We start from the raw sequence: 27,798 nt of genomic DNA on the forward strand, positions 1-27,798 counted from the left end.
AATATGCCAAGAATTTCACTTTTACTATTTAAATGATTGAATTCCAAATTTCATGGGAATTCCTCTTTTATTGTTTAAATATTTCTCATAAAATAAATTTATCTAAAATCACATTCACATCTACATCTCTTTTCAGCACACCACATCTCATCCACATCCACATCACTTTCACATCCACATCTCTTTACATTACATTCTTTCACATACACATCCACATCCATTAACATCACATTCTTTCACATACACATCCACATCCTTTTTCATCACATTCTTTCACATACACATCCACATCCATTTTCATCACATTCTTTCACATACACATCCACATCCATTTACATCACATTCTTTCACATACACATCCACATTCATTTACTTCCTATCTCACCCTTTCACATATCCTCTCATCTCATTCTCATCTTATTATTCACATCGACATCCATTTACTTCACATCTCAGCCACATTCATTTTTATCACGCCACATCCAATTACATCCCATTCACATCCTATCGCATCCCATTTACATCTTATCACATCTATTCACATCCCATTCACATCTTATTCCCATTTAGTAGCTTTTCCTACTTCGATACTGATAGTGGGACTTTTTTCTAAATTTCTACCAATTGTTTGGCTTAGATTAAGGTTCTTTTTCTCGACGGCTATTTGCATATTCTTTCTCATTTTCTTAAATGAATTATATTCAATATTCCTCTTTTGAATAAAAGAATTCATGGGATTTACAAAAATCAGTTCTACCCATATTTTTACTTTTGATAAATATTCGTAAATTGAATTATACTAAAAATTCCTCTTTTTCCCATTTAATTTCTTGGATCTCAAATATCGTGGGAGTTCCTCTTTTTACATTTAATTGCTTGAATTCTAAATGTCATGGAAATTCCTCTTTTATCATCAAATAAATTTATCTAAAATTCCTCTTTTCTTTAATAAAAATATCCATTCATTCAATATGCCATGAATTTCACTTTTACTATTTAAATAATTGAATTCCAAATGTCATGGGAATTCCTCTTTTATCATTTAAATATTTCTCATAAAATAAATTTATCTAAAATAAAATATCCATTAATTCCAATATGCTAATAATTTCACTTTTACTATTTAAATGATTGAATTCCAAATGTTATGGGAATTTCTCTTTTATCATTTAAATATTTCTCATGCATAAAATGAATTTATCTAAAACTCCTCTTTGAATTTCAATAAAATATCTATTAATTTCAATATGCTAAGAATTCCACTCTTCCTATTTAAATAATTGAATTCCAAATATCATGGGAATTTTTCTTTTATTATTTAAATATTTCTCATGCATAAAATAAATTTATCTAAAACTCCTCTTTGAATTTAAATAAAATATCCATTAATTTCAATATGCTAAGAATTCCACTCTTCCTATTTAAATGATTGAATTCCAAATGTCATGGGAATTCCTCTTTTATCATTTAAATAAAATTACCATAATTTTCTCTTTTCTTAATTGTTTAATTATACATAAATCTTAAAAATTAGTTTTCCATTGAATGTGATGAAAATCATTCTTTTAGCCCAGGATATTCAATCCTAGAATATGGTAGGAAGTCCTCTTTTCATGTTATGCATAAGAATGAATTATGTATCAATTGAATAGAGAATTGGTCATAGGAATGACCATTCTTTGCGGGAGAGAGAGATAAACATAAAAAGCATTCTAATTAAGCATAAATGTAAAATTTTCTTAATTATTCATTATTACAACTCTTAAGAAAAGCTTGATTTGCATTATAAACACTTAGTTTAGAAACTTCTCAAGCTTGAGAGGGGTTGAGAAGTGAAAACATTGAGAATAGTAGAGAAAAACCATAAAATTACACTTTACCTCTTATTTTTGCTTGCTTCTCTATCTTAGAAGAAGACCCCAACCAATCAATTGATTAGTGTGTTGAAAGGAAAGCTCCAAGGATTGTTGAAGAGAGACAGAGGCTCCAGTCTCTCTAAAAGTAGAGGATTTTTAAGGGATAATAAAAATATCATTATTTTAATGTAATAATGGCATGGTATAGTTCACAGATTTTTTTACAAAAGACTAAGGATCTATTTATAGGTGATGGAGGCCTCTAACCAAGTCCAACTAGGTTCTAGAATTTTTGAGGTTCAGTTTGGCTAAATTTGGACAAGATTTGGACCTAGTTTAGCTCCCTTTTGATTTGGTTTGATCTAGGAGAGAGGAGAGATAAAAATATCACACTTTTTTTGAGTTAAAAACTCCACCACATGTGTGAAATAGACGCCTTCTTGAAGTCTCCCCCCTCCTTACCAAGGTGTCAAAAATGTATCATTATACCAAAATATCTCATTTTTTTAGTAATATCTCATAGTTTTTAACTAATAAACATTGTACTCAGTCAACTCTTCATCTTATGTGGGCATTTACTCATTTTTGGGTATTTTCTTTTTTATTCATTGGATTTATCTCCTCCCCACACTTGGATTGATCCTATTGGCCCATCCAAAAATTTTTAAAAATCTAGACCCTTAGGCTAATTGAAAATCTACACATTTTCAATTAATTCTAATTGCACATTGGAAAGCTCTTTTTGAATTTCTGTTTCAGGGGAAACCATTTTAGACACTAGGAGGATTTTTATATAAAAAAATATCTCAATTTTGGATTACCTCTCTCTAGATATTTTCTCTCTCTTGAGGCCAAAACAGGATCTTTCTTCTAATTTAGAGAGGGGAATAATTACAAGATCAGAAGGGGAGGTTCTTACATCTGTACACCTCAAAAGCTAGAGGGAGGAATCTTACATCCTACCCCACTTAAAAAACGCGAGATGTCCTCATCTCGCAGCTGTGGAGGACAAACTCTTTCCCTTAAGATCCAACTGATTCTGGGGTTTTTATAGTCTGGTCAACCCAACAGAATCATGGGATAAAGATCCCTTCATATAAAACTCATTATCAGATAACAATTCATTTAGAACATATCATTCATATCCTTAACACAATAATGGTCCATTAGACGGAAAACGCCATCCGAACATTCCTCCATGGGAATTTCAGTTATGGAGGTCCCTTAACTTGATCCACGGTCAAGTGTTAATAGTAGCAATCTGTCAGCACAATCCACTAATCTCATACGGATTTGCTGAAGTCACAATCATCATTCCAGTTATTATCATCATCACTGGGATTCGTCCCATTCATCCTCATTGTGGCTTTGTTAAACTTATCTTTTTTCAACTAGAATTCAAGAATCATTATCTTTCAATCAGAATCCAAATCAATTCATTAATTCTCAACCAGAATTCTAAAATCATATCAACCAGCATTCGAATTCATCATCTGGGATGTCATTTTTGCTTATAATTTCAAGGTCTTAGATTTACTCGTATATACTGCCAATAAAGAGCTGCAGTTATATCCTCAGTATATACGAGTAATCACGGTCTTTGGAATTATAAGGTAAATACCATCATGTCTAGGCCTCAAGCAAGTCAGGGATTCCATAGCATTGCGGTACTTCCATCTGAAGTGTAAGATCCCTGTCCCCACCGTGCAACATTTTCAGGGGTGCTAGCAACGGAAGTAGCACTTCTTGCACGGGGCAAGGTCCCACACTCGGGGCCTCGTCCATGGATATCTGAACAAGAGACTAATCCATCGGTTTTTCCAAAACCGAACCCGGAAAAACTTCCTTTGCCCAGAAAGCACGGGCGATTCCAACAGGATTACTTTTCCCTAATGTAGTCAAAAGCCTTAACTAACTGAGCTCATCTGACCGAACCCGTAAGTCCCATAGTCAGATCAAGGAAAAAGACTGTGTACTTGGATCATAGAGACCAACGCTTTTTCCTCATTGAGAGGCACAACCGTTGATTCTTTTCCACAGAATAACTTTTGTCCGGGATTTACTTCATCTATCGAACTAAACAGAAATTTATTCGTCTCGATTTACGGATCCATCACTCCAGCCTAACCCCATCCAGTTCCATGGGTTAGCCAACCGCCAATTAGGAGTTTGGTTAGGTTTTGTCCCGGGTACTAGGGAAAAGAGTTCCCAGGCCCCCTAGCCGGATTTTAAAGCAAATTTAACTCCAGTCACAACACTTACACACCCAGTATGAAATTGCCTTTTTCCTAGATTCAAATGTATTTAATTCAGTCATTTAATGAAATCATAGTGTTACTGATCATAAACTTCCAAGTATCCGGTTGAATCTTAATTTCCAATCATTACTTCATCGGAGTATCTATAGAATCATTGGCAACCAGAACGCTCACCACCTGTTCACTCAGGGGCCGTTTCGATAGTTCCTAGCTCATAGTACCCGACAGATAATCACTTATCAAGATGGAATCCTCGTTGAAGATCAGCAAGATCAACCAACAGATCCATATAAGAGAGCTATGGACTCATCAGTTGAGGACCAGCAAGGTCAATCAACCAGATCCATACTCGGTTTCAGAAAACAACTCTTACTCCTTGTTCCAATATCTTCCACGATGCACGTGTGGGTATCTTCGGCGACCCAGAGCCCGAGCACCGTATGGTCAGCACTCTCTAGGATTCTTCGCAGGTCACCTAGCGCTTCACTCATAGGCCACTTCCTTGGTCCCTCATCCACTGTAATGGAAGCTCACCATTTAAATCGAACTGAGGCTGGTCAAGACCTCGGCCGACCTTGCTACACGAGACGTTCTCCGTTGACTCTTCGTCAGTTGTTGCAACTTTATCAGGTAGGTCTCCACCACCCACGACCACATTCTCAAGACAGTTAAAATGCTTCCTCAGCATTCTTGACATAAAACAGTCATTTACAAACAGTTCACAAATACAGTTTCTATAATGAACTCTCGTCTTTCCAGATTGTTCCACATTAATCCATTTTACTTAACCTAAAACCAAATCATATGCGTATCCATTCTTAACCAAATACATCATTTTCAATCCCATCACATCAGATTCATTCACTTCACATAACATCCATTCCTATCTTTCTTAAATTACATTACGTCTCATCACATCCATTTCTCATTACATCTCATTCATTCACATCTTATATCATTCATTCACATTATGATTCACATGACATTTCATCTCATCCATTCGCTCATATCGACGTCATATCCATTCACATATATATTCGCATTCATTATTCCACATACACATCCACATTCATACATCCACATCCACATCTACATCCATACATCCATTTTCATATCCACATTCATACATCCACATCCACATCCACATTCACATCCACATCCACATCGACATCCATACATCCATTTTCACATCCACATCCACATTCACATCTACATCCATACATTCATTTTCACATCCACATCCACATTCATACATCCACATTCACATTCACATTCATACATCCACATCCACATCCACATCCATATTCATACATCCACATCTATACATCCATTTCCACATCCATATTCATACATCCACATCCACATTCATACATCCACATTCACATCTACATCCATGCATCCATTTTCACATCCACATCCACATCCATACATCCATTTCCACATCCACATCCACATTCATACATCCACATTCACATCTACATCCATACATCCATTTTCACATCCACATTCATACATCCACATCCACATCCACATCTATACATCACATTCATACATCCACATCCACATCTACATTCATACTTACACATCCATATCCACATCCACATCCACATCCACATCTACATTCATACATACACATCCACATCTACATTCATACATACACATCCATATCCACATCCATACATCCACATCCATATCTACATTCATACATACACATCTATATTCATACATCCACATTCACATTCATACATCCACATCCACATCTACATTCATACATACACATCCATATTCATACATCCACATCCACATCTACATTCATACATACACATCCATATTCATACATCCACATCCACATTCATACATCCACATCCACATTCATACATCCACTACATCAATCTGATTCTTATCACATCTCATCACATCTATTTATAGAATGTAAGAGAATTCTAATTTTTTGATATAAAGATTCTTTACGCATCTAATTAGACATAAAGATAACTTTAGTAGGAATAACACTTTAAAAATCCTTTTATGCATCTATTTAGGCATAAGTTCAATTTTAAGGAAAATAACACTTTTGAATTAAAAATAAACCTTTTGTGCATTTTACTATGCATAAATTCCATTTTAATGAGAATAACACTTTCAAAATAAAAATAAATCTTATATGCATTTTACCATGCATAAATTTAATTTCAATGAAAATAATACTTTTGAAGTAGAAATAAATCTTTTATACATCTTTCTATGCATAAAATCAAAATAACTCTTTTGAATTAAAAATAAAATTCTTTATGCATCTTTCTATGCATAAAATCAAAATTGATGAAAATAACTCTTTTTGAATTAAAAATAAAATTCTTTATGCATCTATTTATGCATAAAATCAAAATTGATGAGAATAACACTTTTGTATTAAAATAAATTCTTTATGCATCTTTCCATGCATAAATCCAATTTAGTAGGAATTACACTTTTAGAATAAAAGAATTTCTCTTATGCATCTAATTTATGCATAAAATCCATTTATGATGAAAATCACACTTTTAATATAAAAAATATCTTTTATGCATATGTTTATGCATACAAATCATTTATGATGAAAATCACTCTTTTAATATAAAAGAATTTCTTTTATGCATCTATTTATGCATAAAAATCATTTATGAGATGAAAATCACACTTTTAATATGAAAAAATATCTTTTATGCATATGTTTATGCATACAAATCATTTATGATGACAATCACTCTTTTAATATAAAAGAATTTATTTTATGTATTTATTTATGCATAAAAATTATTTATGATAAAAATCACACTTTTAATATAAAAAAATATCTTTTATGCATAGATTTATGCATACAAATCATTTATGATAAAAAAAACACTTTTATAATCAAAATAACAATTTCAATATACTTTCTTCTATGCGTAGAATTTAATTCTAAAGAAAGTAACACTTTTTTAATAAAATATTTTTAGTATGCATTTTCTTATACCTAGGATGAAAATTAACACTTTAAGAATACATATACGATGGGAATTACTCTTTTTGAATTAAAAAAAATAAAACTTTTTTTTCACAATTTTAGAAAATTTTGCCATAACCTCCTTTGTATGGTTGATCATTTTGTAATTTTTTAATTCTCTAAAATTAATTGGAAGTTCACCAAGAGTATTGAAATCATTCTAATGTAAACATTTTCTACTTGTCAAAGCGAAACATTATGAAAAACTTGATTTTATTCATTAATCATTAAAGAATGGTTAGATTTACTAAAGAAGAGAGGGGAATGCCTTTTTTCAATGTGGCATAACATCATAATCATTTTAGAGAAGACAAAAATACTAAAAAACCATAAAATGAAATAGAAAAGAGAAGAATCTCTAACTTACAAGGAAAATTTGAGAGCTTTCCTTTGGCTTGATGGTTTGAGGGATCTACTCTTGTTTGAAACAAGAGTGGCTACCAATCTTTAGAAGAGGGACGGTCAAAAACTAATGAATTATAAGTAAATTCACAGTTTTTGGCTCTTGGGAGAAGCAGCGTAACATTGCAAAAAACACTATTAAGCTTCAACAAAGGGGGAGGCTTCTATTTATAGGAAAAAGAGAGCCTCTAACCAAGCAAACTGATTCTAGAATTTTCCAGATCAGTTTGGTCAATTTTTGACCATTTTTAGGTCAGTTTAGCTTACTTTTTGGATCTAGTTGAAACAGGAGAGAGGAGAGATAAAAATATCTCATTATTTGGGAGTTTAAAACTCTCCCACACAAGTGAAATAGGCACCTCCTTCATGAGGGGAATTCCCCTATACTGAGGTGTCAAAAATGCATCATTTCTTCTAAATATCTCTCTTTTTAAACTAATAACCTTGTCCTTAGTCAACTCTTCATCTTATGTGAGTATTTACTCATTTTTGGGAGAATTTTCTTTATTTCTTCCATTTATCTCCTCCACACATTTGGATGAATCTTATTGGCCCATAGGAACCTTAATTTAAAATTTCGAAAAAATCTTGACTCTCAAGATAAGGCCTCTTGAACAGATTATACTTGATTTCTAATGCACCTTCTGAAAATCTTTTTGAACTTCTGTTTTGGGGGAGCTTATTTTAATAAGAAGAGATATTTTTCCATCCAAAAATATTTAAAAACTAAATTACCACTCTCTAGAAGATTTTCTCTCTCTAGGCCAAAACTAGTAGAAACAAGATCTTTTATATTTTTGAAGAGGGATTTGACTATAGGGAAAGATACTGGACATCCTGAGAGGTTAGGGAGGAATCTTACATTCTACCCCACTTAAAAAACGCGAGATGTCCTCATCTCGCAGGTGGAGTATGATCTCTTTTATCATCTTCTTCTTCTTCTTCAATCACTTCCAGCGTTACTGCCTTGGAAGTGGACGGCCGATTTGGGAACAACTCTCTTTGACTTCCTCTATTATGAGGTGGAGGTCTTGCATTACCTTGGATTCTAAAATAAAATATCCATTAATTTCAATATGCTAATAATTTTACTTTTATTATTTAAATGATTGAATTTCAAATATCATGGAAATTCCTCTTTTATCATTTAAATATTTCTCATGCATAAAATAAACTTATCTAAAACTCCTCTTTGAAATTAAGGATGGCAAAGTGAAGTACCTTGCAGATATACTTCATCATGTTCCGAACAAAACAAAGAATCTGGTTTTAGTTGGCCAGATGATTGAGTAGGGTTTGCAGGTTCGGTTTAACCCTGATGGTTGTTATGTGGAGGAAGACTTTAAAGACAAGTGCAAGTTGGTTGCAAAAGAGGTAACAGAGTGGGCAGAATGTTTACATTGAATGTAAACATGCCTGAAGTGAGTGCTGCGATGTTTGCAAATGGTTCAGGAATTGTTGCAGGCACAGACATTTGGCATAAAAGAATTGGACATGTGAATGTGCAGAGAATGAAGTCTATGCAGACTAAAGGAATTGTGACAGGGCTGCCAAAGTTGAAAGTTGAAGGTATGCAGAAAATATGTGAAGCATGCCAATTTGGAAAGCAAACAAAGCATGTATTTCCACGTGACAAAAATGTGAGCAGAAATGCACTAGATGTTGTGCATTCAGATGTATGAGGTCCTACGAAGACCATGTCTATGGGAGGCTGCAAGTATTATATGTGACATTTATTGATGACCACACAAGGAAAGTGTGGGTATACTTCATGAAGGAGAAAAATGAGGTGTTCACTCATTTTCAGAATTTCAGAGTTATGGTTAAAAAGCAACCAAGGAAACATGTAAAGTGTCTAAGGTCAGATGGAGGGGGAGAGTACTTCTCCAATGAGTTCTCTGAATTTTTGAAGAAGAATGGTATTCAGAGGAGACATTTTACATGCAGATACAATCCGCAGCAAAATGGAGTTGCTTTGATGAGCGGAAAAACAGGCACATTGCTGAGATTGCGTGAGCATTGATGGGAGAGAAAAACATATCGCATAGCTATTGGACTGAGGCTGTTTTTACAGTAGTTTACATCATGAACAAGACTCCAACTGCAGCCATACATGATGTAACTCCAGAGGAGAGGTTTACTGGCAAAAAACCTGATTTGTCTCATCTGAAAGTCTTTGGATGCATTGCATATGTGCATGTGCCAGATGAGCTGAGAACTAAGCTAGATCCAAAAGCTAAAAAATGTGTGTTTATTGGGTATTCCCTTGAGCAAAAGGGATACAGGTGTTATAATCCTGCTACATGTGAGTTGAGGGTAAGCAGGGATGTTGTTTTTTATGAGATAAGTAGCTGGTATGCTGCTGAAAAAGAAGCTATTGGACTGATGTGAGTGGAAATGTGATTGCACAGAATGCAAGTCAGCAATCACAGTCTTTGAGTGGACCAGGAGAGTCCTCATCTACTGGTTGAGTTGATAGACCATCATGGAGTGGTAGGTTGCGTCATAATACCAATCCTGCAAATGTGATTAGTACATCACATAAAGGTAAAGAGAAAGTGGTTGAGCCCCTTAGTATGCCTGACATTTATGCAGGGCATTCTCATGTTGATGGAGAGTCTAGTGGCTCAGAGATGAGCCTTGATAGGATCTTGGGATACCAGCTATGAGAACACCTGGTGTAAAGAAGGCTATGGAAGCCATGAATGCCATTAGGGAAAATTTGGACTCAAAAAGGGGCCTTGTAAGAGATCCCTTGGGATGGTGATGTGGACAAAGCAAGCCAATAAACCCACATATAATATTGGAGGGTACATGCGTCATTTTTGAGTTCTTTATTCCATTAACTGACATGTAGGGTGTTTTTTAACTCAAAACAATGCCTCTTAAGTATAGTTTTTTAATTCAAAACAATGCCTCTTAAGTATAGTTTTTTATTCCCACTATGGTGCCTTATTTTATTAAAAAAAGACACCACTCTCTTTCTTCATTACACTTTTGAATGTAACCAAGCCAATTTTGCTTACCAAACTTGAACCGAACTTCGTCCCTGCAACCCATCATCTTGCATTGTCTCCCTCATTGTCTTCCCGACTCCACAACCACAACCACTCCAAATCCGAATTGTTTTGAGCGGGAGGTTTTTGATTTTCTCTTCTTCTCAAGGCGGCAAGTTTTGAAAAAGGATGGAAAAGTATTTGTTCTTCATGCGCTATACCTGCTTGTGCATGAATAACAATCCCATTTCTTACCTTTTTCAAGTGAGGGTTATGCTTACAAGTATTCTGTACATTTTGGTGCATCTAGGATACCAACAAGTTTGTTTGATGGACAAGGAGGTATTATTTAGTGATGTTGTCTTTTGGTTTTAATGAAGCAATCTTCTTCACGGGAGATAAGTGTAATATCTTTTGTTTCTTTTGGTTAAAGTGTAAGTTCATGATGCTTTTTGGTGTTGTTAAAGCACAGAACAATGCAATGGAACCTGTGAAACAAAAGAAGAAAAAGGTGGACATCCACTTCCAAGTAGAAGCCGATTATGCTCCCTGCTGTAAGAGAAATTGGTCTAGGCCAGCATGCGAAGCCCACATTACTAAGCTTCGAAATGAAGGAAAGAAAAATATGGACATATGGTTGGATGGTAGTATTTACCCACCAGATCCAACCTCCTCTCAATCTCCATCATTCTTTGGGTTGACAAGTTTCTTCAAGTTTGTGTGTGAGGGTGAAAATGGATTGCTTGGATATTGCAAAAGATTGTTTGGCCAATGTCAAAGTATCTTTGAAAGACATTTGAGTGATAGAGATGCCAGAATAAAAATGCTTGAAGGTGCGAATTTTTACTTGGCATCGATCACAACAGCTTTGCAAGCTTCAAATGAGGACAAAGCAAAAGTTTGTGCTGGGTTACAAAAAGAGTTTGATCATTTGCAACAGACTATTCGTAAGATGCAGGACACTATTAAAGAGAAGAATGAAATTTTGGCAGTTCAAGAAATCAATAATCACATTAGAGAGTGAGAATGCACACCTACGAAAACAACTTGAAAAGTTTGTGCTGGGTTACAAAAAGAGTTTGATCATTTGCAGAAGCAGACTATTCGTAAGATGCAGGACACTATTAAAGATAAGAATGAAATTTTGGCAGTTCGAGAAATCAATAATCACATTAGAGAGTGAGAATGCACACCTACGAAAACAACTTGAAAAGTTCAACAAAAAATTACAAGGCAGAGCGGAAGCAGCTCCCTCATGCGCGGGGCAAGGTTTCCCACTCGGGGCCTCCCCCTCAAATGTCTGGGCACAAGACTAAGCTGGTGGTCATTCCGAAAACCGAAACCGGGAAAATTTTCCATGCCCGAAAAACGGGGACAATTTCACCATTTTTATTTTTTTAATGAATTTTTCTAACAAAGTCAAGATACACTGAACTAACCTTCATCTAAATAAACCAGATAGAAGGGAAACTATTACAAACTTAACTTGAAGGGATCAACACTTTTTTCCTAATTGAATCGAGCACAGCCGCCGTTGATCTATTAATTAGATAAGTCTTTAGGCTTTTATTTAGTTGTAAACGTATTCCTATTATTCAATTTTATTATTAAAACTCTACTGATTCCAGCCTATCTGGCCCATGGGTTAGCCACCGCCCCAACCACTGGAATTGGTAGAACTAGACAAGTACTCACCCACCCAATGCCTTTCTTAACTTTTGCTTTAGAATACACATACGCACACACTCCTCTTTAGACTTTATCTTATAAAACAATCCATTGACAAACAATTATTGGTTACACATGTCATAACTCAAAATTTCCATTCAATCCTTGTTTCTCACAAAAAAAATAGTATCACTCTGGACTCTCCGTTGAGACCAGCTGGTCAGCAGCAACGAGATCCAGTAATAACAGATTACAATAAACATTAGTCCATCATATAATATATATCTTCCACGACATACGCATGGGTGTTCTAAGCACCGCGAGCCCGTGCATCGCCTAGTCAGAACCCTCTAGGATCCTCCTTAGGTGTGTTGGCACTTCACTCAGGGACCGCTTCGTTGGCCCTCGCCCATCGTACCGGGAGCACACCATTTTTCACCATACCAAGGTTGGTCAAGACCTGGGCAAGTTTTTACCGCGTGAGCCGTCCTTTGAACACTCCTCGCTAGCTGTTGCAACCGAACTTCCCTTAGAAAAATACATATACCAAATGCTTCCTCCACTATTCTGGCATAAGACAGTCCTTTAAGAAAACATGGTTTCTATGTAAGTTTTGAGTTTTGAGTTTCTTTTGAATACAATGAGTAAATCTTAAATCCGTATCCCAATACTTCTAGATCGCAAGTCTGAATTCCAACAGAATTTCATGAATTCTGTAACCTTGATCCTCAGATCCGAATCAAAGGCTCTTAACTTGATTTTAGATTCGGTGGGTGATTAGAGTGAATTTTTGTGAATTGGTCACATTGTCTTTTCTTGAAAATGACGAAGGAGTTATGTCTTCGTCATAGTCTGATTCAGGGTTTGAGTCTGGAAAGGTTCTCCCTGAACTATCTTTCCCGAAGGGTAATATTTCAATTACTACTTTACTAAATTTCATTCATTGAGTATTTGCTTAACTGAATTCAAAACTAATCGCAAATTCCTATGAGGAATAAATTAATCATTTATCTAAAATTCTGACTTTGATAGTTTTTCTGAGTTTTCTCATTATCATCCTAGCGAATATAAAACGGTAGAATTTTCTCTCACAGAGCATTTACTTATTCATTTACCAATATTCATGGGATTTAAACATAGGATTAAAGAGAACTCTTATTTTGATATAAAAATTATGTATGCATCTATTTATGCATAAAATCCAACTTCTATGGAAATAATACTTTTATATAAAAGAAAATCCTTTTATGCATCTATTTATGCATAAAAATCAATTTTGATGAAAGTAACACTTTTATAATAAAAAACATTCTTTTATGCATCTATTTATGCATAAAAATCAATTTTGATGAAAGTAACACTTTTATAATTAAAAAAAATCTTTTATGCATCTATTTAGGCATAAAAATCAATTTTGATGAAAGTAACACTTTTATAATAAAGAAAATTCTTTTATGCATCTATTTATGCATAAAAATCAATTTTGATGAAAGTAACACTTTTATAATAAAAAAATTCTTTTATGCATCTATTTATGCATAAAAATCAATTTTGATGAAAGTAACACTTTTATAATAAAAAAAATTCTTTTATGCATCTATTTATGCTTAAAAATTAATTTTGATGAAATTAACACTTTTATAATAATAAAAAATTCTTTTATGCATCTATTTATGCATGAAAATCAAATTTGATGAAATTAACACTTTTAGAATTAAAAAAATCTCCAATATGCATCTTTCTATGCATAGAAATTAATTCTAATGAAAATAACACTTTTATAATAAAAATTGATTTTTGTAAATCCCATTAATCTTTTATTCACAAAAAGAAGAATATTGAATATATCTTATTCGAGAAATTTGAGAAAGAATATGAAAATATCCATCGAGAAAACTTGGATAATTCTTAATCAGAAAAGGAAATCTAGAATCCTTGGGAGGATCAAAGATCCAATAAAAAAACGAAAGTTTAGATTTAATCCTCATTAATGAAGCTTAAAGAATGAAAACACAATATGTAAATGCTCTTTCTGAGTTTTTACTATAAAATTCTAGTAAGGTTCATTATGCCTCTTGATGAGGAAAAAAGTGTTGGTCTCTATGATCCAAGTGCAAGTCTCTTCCTTGATCTGACCATGTGACTTACGGGTTCGATCGAATCAGTTTGGTTAGTTAAGACCTTGACTCGTTAGATTAATTCTCGCATTAGATGATTTTCTTGGTGGAATCGTCTGTGTCTTCCGGGCGAGGTAAGTTTTTCCGGGTTCAGTAATGGAAGAACCGAGGGGTTAGTCTCTTGTCCGGATATTCGTGGGCAAGGCCCCAAGTGGGAGACTCTGCCCTACATAAGAAGTGCTACTTTCACTTTGCTAGCACCCCTGAATTCGTCGATGTGCAGTGGGGGCAGGGATCTTTGAGCTGGTATCAGAGGGAATTGGCTAAAGTGGATCAACCGAGAAGCAAGAAATGTCAAAATTTTATAAAGTACCAGTAAAAGATTATAATTGTTTGATGAAGTTCATACAAATTGATATTCAGAATAAAGATTCATAAATTAAAAATTGGGTCTTCAGAAGGAAGTACCGCAATTGTGTGGAATCCCTGACTTGCTCTTGAGGCCTAGATATGATGGTATTTACCTTATAGTTCCAAGGACCGTGATTACCCGTATATACCGTGTGTATAACTGTAGCTCTTTACTGGCAATATATATGAGTAAATCTAAGACCTTGATATTATAAGCAAAAATGCTATCTAGATGATGAATTCGAATGCTGGTTGATATGATTTTGGAATTCTGGTTGAGAATTGATGAATTGATTTGGATTCTAATTGAAAGATGATGATTTCTGAATTCTGGTTGAAAGAAGATAAGTTGAATAAAGCCACAATGAGGATGAATGGGATGAATCCCAGTGATGATATTAGTAACTCAAAGAGGATTATGACTTTCAACAGATCACTATGAGATTAGTGGGGATTATGCTGACAGATTGTTGTTGTTTGACCTTTGACCCAGTGGATCTAATCAAGGAATGACAAATTGAGAACCTACATAACTGAAATTTTCTTGGGGAATGTTCAGATGGAATTTTCGGTCTGATGGGACATTATTGTGTTAAGAATATGAATGAATTATTCTCTGGTAATGAGTTCTATATGTTCTTCTTGTAGATCTTTATCCCAGGATTTTGTGGGGAGCTAACCAAACTATAAAGAGCCCCAGAATCAGTTGGATCTAAAGTCGGATTCGAATTATAAATAAAGTGGTTATTTCACCTGAGCATCTTGGTTAATATGGAAAAAAGAGACTTAACAAGAATTATCGTATTGATAGGATCATGGATCGAGGTCGTTGTGGTAGGAATTTTAACCCCCAACTCGATGAGGAAGAGCTCAACCCAGATGTTCGTAAAACTCTTCATAGATCGTAGCCTAGACCTTTCAAGGGTGAAATTTCAAGGGTGAAGGGGAAAACTTGGGCAAGGCTATGGAGAAGTGGATCGAAGCAATGGAAGAATACTTCGATGTCACTGGGTACAATGAGAAGAGTAAAATGGATCTTGCAAGGCTGAAGATAGTAGAAACAGCCAGAGTGGCATGGAGAAACCACTGCGAGACAAACCGTCTAGATCGAAACACCCAGACATGGAATGATCTCAAGATTTACCTAAGGAAGAGATTATGTCCTCCCGGCTTTTTGGAAACCAAGATGAACAAATTCTTCGAGTTAACCCAGGGGAGCAGAACTATTAAAGTGTATCATTAGGCATTTGCTCTCCTCCTCAAGTACTCGCCACCGAAGAATAGCTGATGGCTAGGTTCATTCGGGGAATGAACGAACCCTTGAATACCCTAGTGAAGAACGCCAAGCTAGTTTCTATGGCTGAAGCCGTATGGATGGCGAAGGATTTCACCAAGGCCTTTGTTGTCTCAAGGTCTCACCAAAGCCAGCACCATCATCTTTCAAAAGATTTCTAGCTCTGGAAGGTGATTCCAACTTTCCAACGCCTAAGAGACAAGAAGGTCAAACTCAAGATATGGGAAGTTCCATAATGGAAGAAAGGTCTTTTTCCCATAACACAATCCCCTGGAATTCAACTTTAGGAGTTCCACCCTTGAACAAAGAAGTTAAATGCTATAATTGTCAAGGATACGAACATCGCAGTATGGATTGCCCAACTCCTTTTGGATAAAAGTCAGGGACCAAGATTCTAGACTCCAGCTCCTTCCTTCCAGAGTAATCAGGTTCCTTTCTATCAAAATGAGGGAAATCCCAGAGGTAGACCCTCTAACCAACCCTTAATTTCAATGGAAAGTAATGCAAGACCTCAGTCTAAGAATTAGGAAAATCAAAGAGAGAAGCTCCCAAACCATCCGTCCACTTCCAAGGCAGTAACGCTGGAAGTGATTGAAGAAGAAGAAGAAGAAAGAGATTATCCTCCAGTTTGCGAGATGAGGACATCTCATGTTTTTTAAGTGGAGGATGTAAGATTTTTCCCTCCAACTTTTGAGGTGTAATGGTGTAAGAACCTCCCCTTCTATTCTTGTAATCATCCCCTCTCTGAAATAGAAGAAAGATCTTGTTTTACCCTGTTTTAGCCTAGAGAGAGAAAATGTCTAGAGAAAGGTAATTCAAAATTGAGATATTTTTGGATACAAAAATTCTCTCAATGTTGAAAATGGATTCCTCTGAATCAGAAGTTCAAAATGAACTTTCCAACGTGCATTAGGAATTAATTGAAAATGTGTATAAGGGACCTTAGCCTAAGGGTCTACATTTTTAGGAATTTTTGGATTATGGTCCAATTAAGGTTCCAATGGAACAATAGGATTAATACAAGTGTTAGGATGAGAAATAATTCAAAGAATAAAAAAAATACCCAAAAATGAGTAAATGCTCACTTAAGATGAAGAGTTGACTGAGTACAAGGTTTATTAGTTAAAAAAAAAGAGATATTTAGGTGAAATAATGCATTTTTGACACCTTGGTTAGGAGACGGAGACTCTTGAGGTGGGTACCTTTTTCACGTGTGCTTGGGTTTTTTAATTCAAAAAAATGTGATATTTTTATCTCTCCTCTCTCTTGGAGCAAACTAGATCAAAAAGGGAGCCAAACTGACTTGTCCAAATTGAGTCAAACTGAAGCTGAAAATTTCTAGAACCCAGTTGGACTTGGTTAATAGACCCTCATTCCTTTGTATTCTCATCTTTGAGCTATACCATGCCAGTATTATCTTAAAATAAGTATATTTTCTATTATCTCTTAATTTTCCTCTTCTCTTGGGAACTTGGAGTTTCTCTCTCTCTCTCCAACAACTCTTGGAAATTTCTCTTCTCCTCTTGGTGGCCAATTGATTGGTTGGGGGCTTCACTGCTAATTAAAGAATCAAGCCAAACTTGGAGGGTTTTTTTCAATTATCTCAATGACTTTCTTCTTCTCAACCCCTCTCTCAGGCTTGAGAAGCTTTCAAAATGATGATTTTTATTCAAATCAAGCTTTCCCAAAGATTTTTAATGTCTAATTAGTATTTCACAAAATTTAAGAAAATTTTACCATAACTTCCTTTGTATGGCTGACCTTTTTTCAATTTTTTTCATTCTCAAGTTACTTAGAAATTATCCCAAATGGTTTAAAGCATTCTAAACTAATCAAATTCCACTTTTTAAAAAGAAACAATATGAAAAGTTTAATTCTAATAATTTGATTACATATCTAGGATAAAGAAAGGCTGAATTCAAGAATGAAGAGAGGGGGAAAGCCTTTCCAACAAGGCATAACATCATTTTTCATTTTAAAGAAAACAAAAATTAGAAAACCATTAAATGGAATAAAGAAAAAGTAGGATTTCTAGCTTACATGAATTTTTGTGAGCTTTCCTTTGGCTTTGATGGTTTGAGGGATCTACTCTTGTTTGCAACAAGAGTGGCCACTGATTCTTTTGAAGAGGAAATGGTCAAAAACTAATGAATTATCAATAAATTCACTGTTTTTGGCTCTAGGGAGGAGTAGAGTAACAATGCATAAAACACTATTAAGCTTCTACAAAGGGGGAGGCTTCTATTTATAGGAAAAAGTGAGCTTCTAACCAAGCAAATTGATTCTAGAATTTTCTAGATCAGTTTGGTCAATTTTTGACCATTTTTGGCTGGTGAGTTTAGTTCACTTTTTGGATCCAGTTTTGAATAAGGAGAGAGGATAGATGAAATATCTAATTTTATTGATTTAAAATTCAAAAGCAATGATGGGAAAAAGGCACCTACTTCATGAGGAAGCTTGCGAAGTGGATATGGAAAGAGAGACTCTGAGCTTAGAAGCTGCTCTATGCCGTTGCTTGGGAGTCATGTGGGCCATAAATGCCCGATACTCCTCGTCAGTGAGAGGGACAACCATATGACCTAGACAAAACCACACATGATTACTAGGCATGCTTGTGGCTTAGATACATGATTAGGCTCTATGGGGATGTATAGAGCCATGGGCATGCATGCATACAGCCATGGGCATCCATGCCTCCATTCTTAGGCTCTATGCATGCGTAGAGAAATCATGCATGCATACATGCATGCATATGCCTCTATCCATGCATCTCAGGCTCTAGCATGGATAGAGGCATGCATATGCCTCTATCCATGCATAGAGCTTGAGATGCATGGATAGAGGCATATGCATGCATGATTTCTCTATACATGCATGATTGATCTATGCATGCATCTTAGACTCTATGCATGCATAGAGCCATGGACATGCATACATGCCCATGGCCATAGTCATGACTCCATTCTTAGGCTTTATGGGCATGCATAGAGCCATGGACATGCATGCATCTTAGGCTCTATGCATGCATAGAGCCATGGGCATGCATGCATGCCCATGGCCATAGTCATCATCATGACTCGCTGCATAGAGCCATGCCTCTATGTTTTGGACATGGGCTATGGCTATGGCTATGGCTATGACTATGCCCAAAAAATAAGGAACTTGAAAAAAATATAAGAGAAAGAGAGAGGGGTTTGGAGCATACCTTGGAGAGTGGAAGAAAAAACCTATAAAACCATAGCCATAAAAAGCTTAGCAAAACATATAAAACAATAGCCATAAAAAGCTAGAGTGGAGAGAGAGGTAGAGAAGAGAGATGCCAAGGAAAGTAGATAAAGAGGGAGAGACTCTTACCTTTGGAGAGTGGAAAGAGAGGAAGTGGGAGAAAGCAAAAACCTAAAAAACTATAGACAAAAAGAGATTAGCAAAACCAAAAAGAGATTAGAGTTGAGAGAGAGGTAGAGAGGGAGAGAGTCTTACCTTTGGGTAGTGGAAATACAAAAGAACACCAAACTTGCAAAACAAAGAAAACAAGGACATATGCCCAAAAAGATCAGTACCTACAGTGAAAAACAAAGAGAAGGTTGGAGAGAGAGAGAAGGAGAGGGAAAGACAAAGAGAAAGGGAGGGGAGAGAGAGAGAGAAGGGGGGGGGGGGGAGGAGGAGGAGGAGAAGGGTGGCTTACCACATATCTCCAAAACAATCCAAAACTCACTATACCACACATGTTATACCACCGCGCGGGTTTTTTAAAATTTTCTAGTGTCAGTATTTGGGTCGGTATCAAAGTTGGAATTAGCCTTGGTAATGTCTATAAGGAGAGTTGGTAATGGCATCGGTAGTATTAGAGTCAGTAGTAATGGCACCGGCGGTATTAGAGTCAGTATTACCGACTCGAATACCGACTCAGATACCAACCTAAATACTGAGTCATATACCGACCCTAATACACCAATGCTTGACAATTTCACATAATAATGTAACCGACTTGGTACAAGTCATGGTACATATTAAGATGACATTTGAAAATGCACACTTTGAACATCAAATCTCTCTCTCTCTCTCTCCCTTTGGCCCTTTCACACTTTGAACATCAAATCTCTCTCTCTCTCTCTCTCTCTCTCTCTCCCTTTGCCCCTTTCACATTCACTCTTCAAATTCATCATGCCCACATCCTCATCATCTAGCGAAGAGCACCCGGGTTGGGTGTGATGCCTATCTTTCTCAAAGAATCCTTTGCTCTTGTAATGAATGTAAGTGGACCATGAGAAGGGAGCGACAAATGACACTGTGACATGTTCGAGATCATGGACAATTTGATCCAGTGCTCATAGATCAAATAGTGGAGCTCATCTGTGAGTTTTTCATAAATATGCGTGTTTTTGTGCATGTTTATGTATGTTTATGCATGCATGTGTGTGTATGTACACATGTGTGTGTGTGTGTGTGTGTTTATGCGTGTGTGTGTTCATGTTATATTGTGCGTGTGTGTGCTTAAGCCTCAATTTTACTTTTATAGGACTCTGGTAATGATATGGAGTACAACATCTTATAGCCTACAACTCAAAGGCGCACTAGAAAACAACACCATCTACAAATATACCCCATCCTAATAAATATGTTGAAATATTAGATCAACAATATAATGAGGGAAGTGACGCAGATGCCAATATAGAAGAAGAACCGCAATATGCACATAATGCGCAAGAAATTGACGAAATGATCGACGCTCTATTTGAAGACCACGGTGGACAAACTGACCCAATTGAAAAAGCATTGAAAGCAAAAGGCCGGAACTCTATTGTATGATGGATCTTGAATATCAAAGCTTAAAACCTTCCTTGCATTGTTGAATCTACAATCCATTTATGGGTGGAGTGATAAAAGTGTTACTGAATTGTTCAGGTATGTATTTCGTTCTCTCTAAGTAATTTGAAACAATGCTGTGTTCTTACCATGATGTTAAATGTCTTTGTAGGCTATTAAAGGAGACTATTTTACCAGAGAGAAATAATATGCATCTTCAAGAGAGACAAGGCTAAAAAAATACTACGGAGCTTAGGAATGGACTACAATTGCATCCATGCATGTCCCAATGATTGCATCTTGTTTCAAAATGAATGTGTAGAACTAGATAAGTGTCCCAAGTGTGGTTCAAATAGGTACCGACAAGATCTACAAGGAGCCACTACCCCAATAAAAACACTAAGACACTTTCCCAATAATCCCTCACATTCATCAACATCATATGTTCAAGTGCAAGTCTATTTCTGAGCTATTGACATGGAATTCAAATAACCATTCCACGGATGGTGTATTACACATTCATGCTAATTGTGTTACTTGGAATCATATAGAGGATCGATGGCGGGAGTTTAAGAGAGAACCACATAATTTGCATTTAGGTCTTGCTACTATGGATGGAGTGAATCCATTCGGGTTGCGCTCTACATCTTACCAGTAGTTTTGGTAAATTATAATATTCCTCCTTGGATCAAAAAGGACATCTTCTATTAGCCTTGTTGGTCCCTGGCAAGTACAAGGCTAACAATATGGATGTGTTCTTACGACCACTTGTGGATAAGCTTCAAGTTTTATGGGATCGAATGACCATTTATGACATGAGCAAGCCTTAAAATAAATGTCAAGCACACATTAAGGGAATTTTAATGTGGACAATGCATGACTTTCTTGGCTATGGAGAGTGCTTAGATAATGTATGTTTTCTTAATAGAAAGATATGTTTTCTTAATACAAATGTATGTTCTAATGAAATTTTCTCAATGATTCTTAGGGCTTGTGACTAGTGGATATCATGATTGTCCTATTTGCGGACCAATGTTGAATGCAAGGAGATCAAAAGCCTTAAAAATGATATATCAAGGACATAAAATCTTTCTCCCTAGATCATGACTTAAGAGAAGGATTGCTTAAATAACCACCAAGGCCAATGAAAGCAAGCGATTGGAAAGCACTATGGTTGGAGGGTAGGGGTACATATTTTCCATTTGGTATTAAAAGGCTTTCTATTCTTCATAACCTCCCATATTGGGATGATTTATTGATTAATCACCTCTTAGATCCCATGCACATATTTGAAAATGTAGGGAGTCTAATATGGGATCATCTCATAAGGGCAAAGGATAGTATATCTGCACGTGAAGACCTTAGGGAAGCCAACATCATGGAAAGATATTGGGCAAGAGTACATGGAGATGGGATGATTGAATTACCTAAGGTCCCTTGGATCCTTACCAACAAAAAGGAACAGAAAAGTGTGAAAGGGGTTATTTCATCATTTCGTATTCCTATAGGATGCATGCATTGCCTTCGTAGTGCATTTACAAAGAACGACAAGCTCAGTGGTCTAAATCACATGACTAGCACAAATTTCTCTAGGTAAATTCTAATTCTTTGATGATATTCTACATATTTGATTACTATAACTTTCTTATGTGAGCTTGTGAAAAAATTCTTACATAACAATTTGTTTCTTGTAGTTTGTTTTAACGGTGGCGATTCGTGATTTCTCGACTCTTGACCTCCGTTCAACCATATACAAGTTGTCATCCCTTGTTCGATGGATTTCACAGAAGGAGATTCCCATTTCTTCATCGAACAAGCCAAGCTTAACTCAATCAAAGTAGTTTGTCTTCTTGAGATGTACTTTCTGACAAGCATCCTAATAGTCCAAGTGCATCTACTAGTACATGTGGTGGACAAAGTATCTATAGCAAGTACTGCACATAGCCATTGGATGTTTTTCTTGGAAAGATTCATGAAAACTCTTAAAGGTTTTGTGCGGCCAAGAGCAAGACCCTCGATCGAAAGGACAAGGGTATGCCTCCTCTATTGTGGACAAATAAGGATAATGAGAAGATAGTTGGTGAGGTCCCTCAATGTAAAGGAAAGGACCAAAGAATGAAGTCAACACTAGCAGAGAAGATCAACAAGTTTTTATTATTGAATCATCGTGCCATGGAAAAGTGGCTTCAAAAGTATGAAGATGTGAAGGTGGAATGAAGAAATGCATGACAAGCCTTTAGGAGTCAAAATAGACAATGAAATATCAAGTACCTTGAGGAATTGGAGGATTTGCCTCCTTTCATGAGCCTAAGATGGCTAGACAATGCTTTAACAAAGGCTCGAGAAGAGGGTCAAAGAGTCACTGACTTCAAATGGGAGTTCTCTTGAGGTTGCAGTGAAAAGGTATATAATTAATGATCATTACTACATTACTTGTATTTATTGTATGACTCTTTCATGAATGCAAATAATTACTACATTCTTTATTTGCAAAAATAAAGATGATTATTATCTCACGTTGGTGTGTGTTACTTTGTAGTATTTATCATTTGGATCATTACGATCATACGGACGACATTTCTGAGTGGAGCAGATAGACAAAAATTGTACAACATTTAACTGTGGAGTGACAGCAAAGTTTGAGCAACAAAGCCAAACAAGTGTAAGTGACACAAGCATATGTATATCAGATATAGAATATTTTGGCTTGATTCAAGATATTCTAAAAATAGATTTTTGGTTAACCTTTTACATGTTCATCTTTGATGTGCAATGGTTTAAAGTGATCATGGAAGGACAAGGTACAACTCTCCATTGAGATAGATCAGGTTTCATGGAAGTTGACTCCACAAAATTATGGACTGATCTACGTGATACATTCGTTCTTGCACAACATTGTGAATAGGTATATATAAATGATGTTATATTGATAATGATTAATTAGCTATTCTTGCATACATTTTATATATACATATAATTTATATGTATGGTCAAAATATAAATATAAGGTCGTTTTTCAACCAAATCCGGTTGATAAAAAGTGGTGGTACCTTATTGAAGTTGCTCCTCTTCCAAGAAAATTTATGAAGATAAAGAGCTTATACATGGCCTATGGATACTTCAACAATAAGTATGACACTATAAATGACCAATGTCAAAAATGAAGAGAACGACTCTAATACTACCGAGCCTAATTCTGACTTTGATACTGACTCTTATATCGAGGCTATTATCGACTCTAATATCGAGCCCTAATGCTGATCCTTATTACTCAGACTCTGATACCGACCCTAATATTGAGCCCCATAACTTTCATCAAAAAGTTGATCCCCAAAAAATTATCTGCCCAAACCGTCACGTGATTAGCCTCGATATTTGGCCAAGATGTTGTGGTGATTATATGTGTGACATGAGCAGTGATGTAAGGAAGGGGAACTCACTCTCTCTCTAGCTTATCTCTTTCTCTCTTTATCTTATTGTCAACTCCAACACAATAGTAATGCCTTATATCTTTGACCCTCCATAGGTGCTACACTATAAACCCCTACTCATTGGTTCTCCATGATGTACATATCTTTGACCATTCATAGGTGTTGCACTGTAAACCCTAGCCATTTCTTCTCCATTATGTACATATTTAAAAATGCCACTACTACTCTTTGTGATTAGTGACAAACATAGTAAGGCTATACGAGATGATTTAATGCACGTTCAGAGGATGGAGGTTCGATGGGCCACAATCGAGTGATGGCAAAGAATCTACCATGTGCACCTTTAGGAGAGAAGAGTGAAGAAGTAAGTGTGTCTAGCACACCAATAGGCCATATGCATTGTCTTCTTCAAAGGAGATCAAATTGCAATCCATTGAAGAGAACACACAAGGTGAGAGGCTGAAAATCTTCTTCTTCTTCACATAACACTCAACACACCATATACAAAGATAAGAGTACACACTATGAAAAGGTACTCAACCAAATACATACTAGGGTTCTCTATAGTGTGAACCCAACTAAATGAGCTGGCGTTACAACTATGACAGTCTCTAGAATGGCTGTCACACAGCCTGTCATCCCACTGGCCGCATATCACCCATGATCTCACCAACCATGCTAGTGGTGTAAGTGTGGGGCCTATCCCCTAGGCGGGTCAATGTCCACCGCCTCACTAGATGAGCTCGATATCTCAACACTCCCCCTTGAGCTCAACTCCATCTCATGTACACCAAGCGAAGCCCTGAATCTGCGGAGCTTCTCTGTACCCAATGCTTTGGTGAAGATGTCAGCTACCTGATCTTGTGTGCTGACATAAACAAGGTCAACATCTCCTGCCAAAACCTTCTCTCTGACAAAATAGTAGTGGACCTCTATATGCTTCATGCGAGCATGAAAAACTAGGTTCGTGGCCAACTGTATACTGCTAATGTCACAGAAAATGACAACTTGTCTATCCACTGATAGACCCAAATATGCAAGTAGCTTTCTCAACCAAGCTACCTCACATGCTGCCATAGCAGTACCTCTGTACTCAACCTCTGTACAAGATAGAGGCTGCTTCTTGCTGCTCCAAGTCACAGCAGCACTCCCCAAAGAAAACATGAAGCCACTAGTAGATCTTCTATCTGAGATACTACCAACCCACCAATCAGCATATGTGTACCCATGTACACATATCTTTGTCCCAGTTTCATAAAATAGTCCACAATGCAAAGTAGACCTCACATACCTTAGTATGCATCTCAATGCATCCAAATGCGGCTTCCGAGGAACCTGCATAAACTGACTCACCAACCCAACAACATAGCTCAAATCTGGCCTGGTGATCGTCATGTAGATCAAGCTTCCTACTATGCGCCTATACATAGTAGGATCCTCCAAAATCTCTCTTGAATTTGCACTCAACTTGCCATTCTGATCCAATCGCACTGAGATAGGCTTACAGCCTGTCATACCATACTTGGACAACATATCCAAGCCATACTGTCTTTGCAGTAATCTAATACCATGTGGTGACCGAATCACCTCAATGCCCAAGAAATATCTGAGCTCCCCAGATCCTTCATCTCAAACTTCTGTCTAAGCAAGATCTTTACATCAAATATCTCTCCATCATGGTCCCCCGTAATGATCAGGTCATCTACATAGATGATAACAAGCACAACCCCTCTATCACTGTGTCTCACATACAGCGAGAAATCTGCATTGGCCACATGATTGCCAATAGTGACAAGATATTCAAAAATCTTGTTAGACCATGCTCTTGGTGCTTGTTTTAAGCCATACAAGGCTTTCTTCAACCTGCAAATATGCTCGAGGTGACTCACATCCTCATAACTAGGTGTCTGCAACATATACAACTCTTCCTGCAAATCCCTATGCAAGAATGCATTCTTTACATCCATCTGATGTAAAGACCATTGCTTTGTCGTAGCCACTGCTATACAACTCTCACTGTTGCCATCTTGGCAACTGGGCTGAAAGTTTCCTCATAATCAATGCCATATGTCCGCGCATATCCTTTGGCTACCAATCTAGCCTTGTTCCTGTTTATGCTTCCATCACACTGTTATGTTTTACTTTGTACACCCACTTGCATCGAATGGCTTTTTTGCCTTGAGGCAATTGCGCTAAATCCCAAGTCTCATTTCCATATAGTGCATCCATCTCCTCATCCATAGCAGCTTTCTCCCAACACACATTTCCAACAACAGCCTCATCAATGCATGTGGGCTCTACAACCTGCACAACTTTTGCCATGTATGCATAGTGATGTGCCACATAACCATCATAGGTAAACCTCTGCACAAGATTCTTCACTCTCCCCCCCCAGATCTTCGCAGCTTTGCATTCATGGCTTCCATAGCCTTCTTTACACCAGGTGTTCTAGCTGGTATCCCAAGATCCTCATCAAGGCTCATCTCTGAGCCACTAGACTCTCCATCAACATGAGAATGCCCTGTAGAAATGTTAGGCATTCTAAGGGGCTCAACTACTTTCTCTTTGCCTTTATGTGATGTACTAATCACATTTGTAGGATTGGTATTATGACACAGCCTGCCACTCCATGGTCTTTCAACTGAACCACTAGATGAGGACTCTCCTGGTCCACTCAAAGACTGTGATTGCTGGCTTGCATTCTGTGCAACCACATTTCCACTCACATCAGCCCCAACAGCTTCTTTTTCAGCAGCATACCAGCTGATCATCTTATCAAAAACAACATTCCTGCTTACCCTCAACTCACGTGTAGCACGGTTATAACACTTGTATCCCTTTTGCTTAAGGGAATATCCAATAAACACACAATTTTCAGCTTTTGGATCTAGCTTAGTTCTCAGCTCATCTGGCACATGCACATATGCAATGCATCCAAAGACTTTTAGATGAGACAAATCAGGTTTTCTGCCAGTAAACATCTCCTCTGGAGTTACATCATGTATGGCTGCAGTTGGAGTCCTGTTCATTGTCATGAGAATATATTTTAAGTCCTCTAGAAAAATATTATTTATCCCCTCTTGAGTAATTTGGGGACGCCTAGATTCCTCTTGCGTCATGTCGGCTAGGTTAATATCGTGGGTGATACCACTATAAATATTAATACGTGCGGTATATGACGTATGTTTGAGGCCACCTATAATTATTTCAGCTAGGTTTGTATGGCAGGGTGATTCCTGGGGTACTTACGCCTGGTAGTCATGAGTTGGTGATGATTTGTGCCTGTTTAATATTTGTGGGATTAATTTAATAATTAATTGGGCTTATATTTTCAGGTGATAAAGACTATGGGAATTGAAGAGTTTACTTTGGAAGAAATGTCTTGGTTCATCACATTTCATTTTTGGCAAGCATAGTAGCTTGTAACCTTATCAAATGATTTTTCCATTTTGAACTTTAGGAAAGATACATTTATTTATGTGGAATTTATTAAAGCCTATGGCTTTACCCTAGTCCCAATTTGACACTCTA

General features: G+C 36.5%; 1 pseudogene; it reads left to right on the plus strand.

Moving 5' to 3' along the window:
- Positions 1-23,741, plus strand: part of LOC147637169 (uncharacterized) — a 40,883-nt pseudogene extending 17,142 nt beyond the window's left edge.
- Positions 23,742-27,798: the final 4,057 nt, after the last annotated feature.

This window comes from Cibotium barometz, chromosome 7, assembly GCF_041138505.1.
Source record: "Cibotium barometz isolate CiBa-2024 chromosome 7, ASM4113850v1, whole genome shotgun sequence".
In the NCBI taxonomy this organism is placed as follows: domain Eukaryota; kingdom Viridiplantae; phylum Streptophyta; class Polypodiopsida; order Cyatheales; family Cibotiaceae; genus Cibotium; species Cibotium barometz.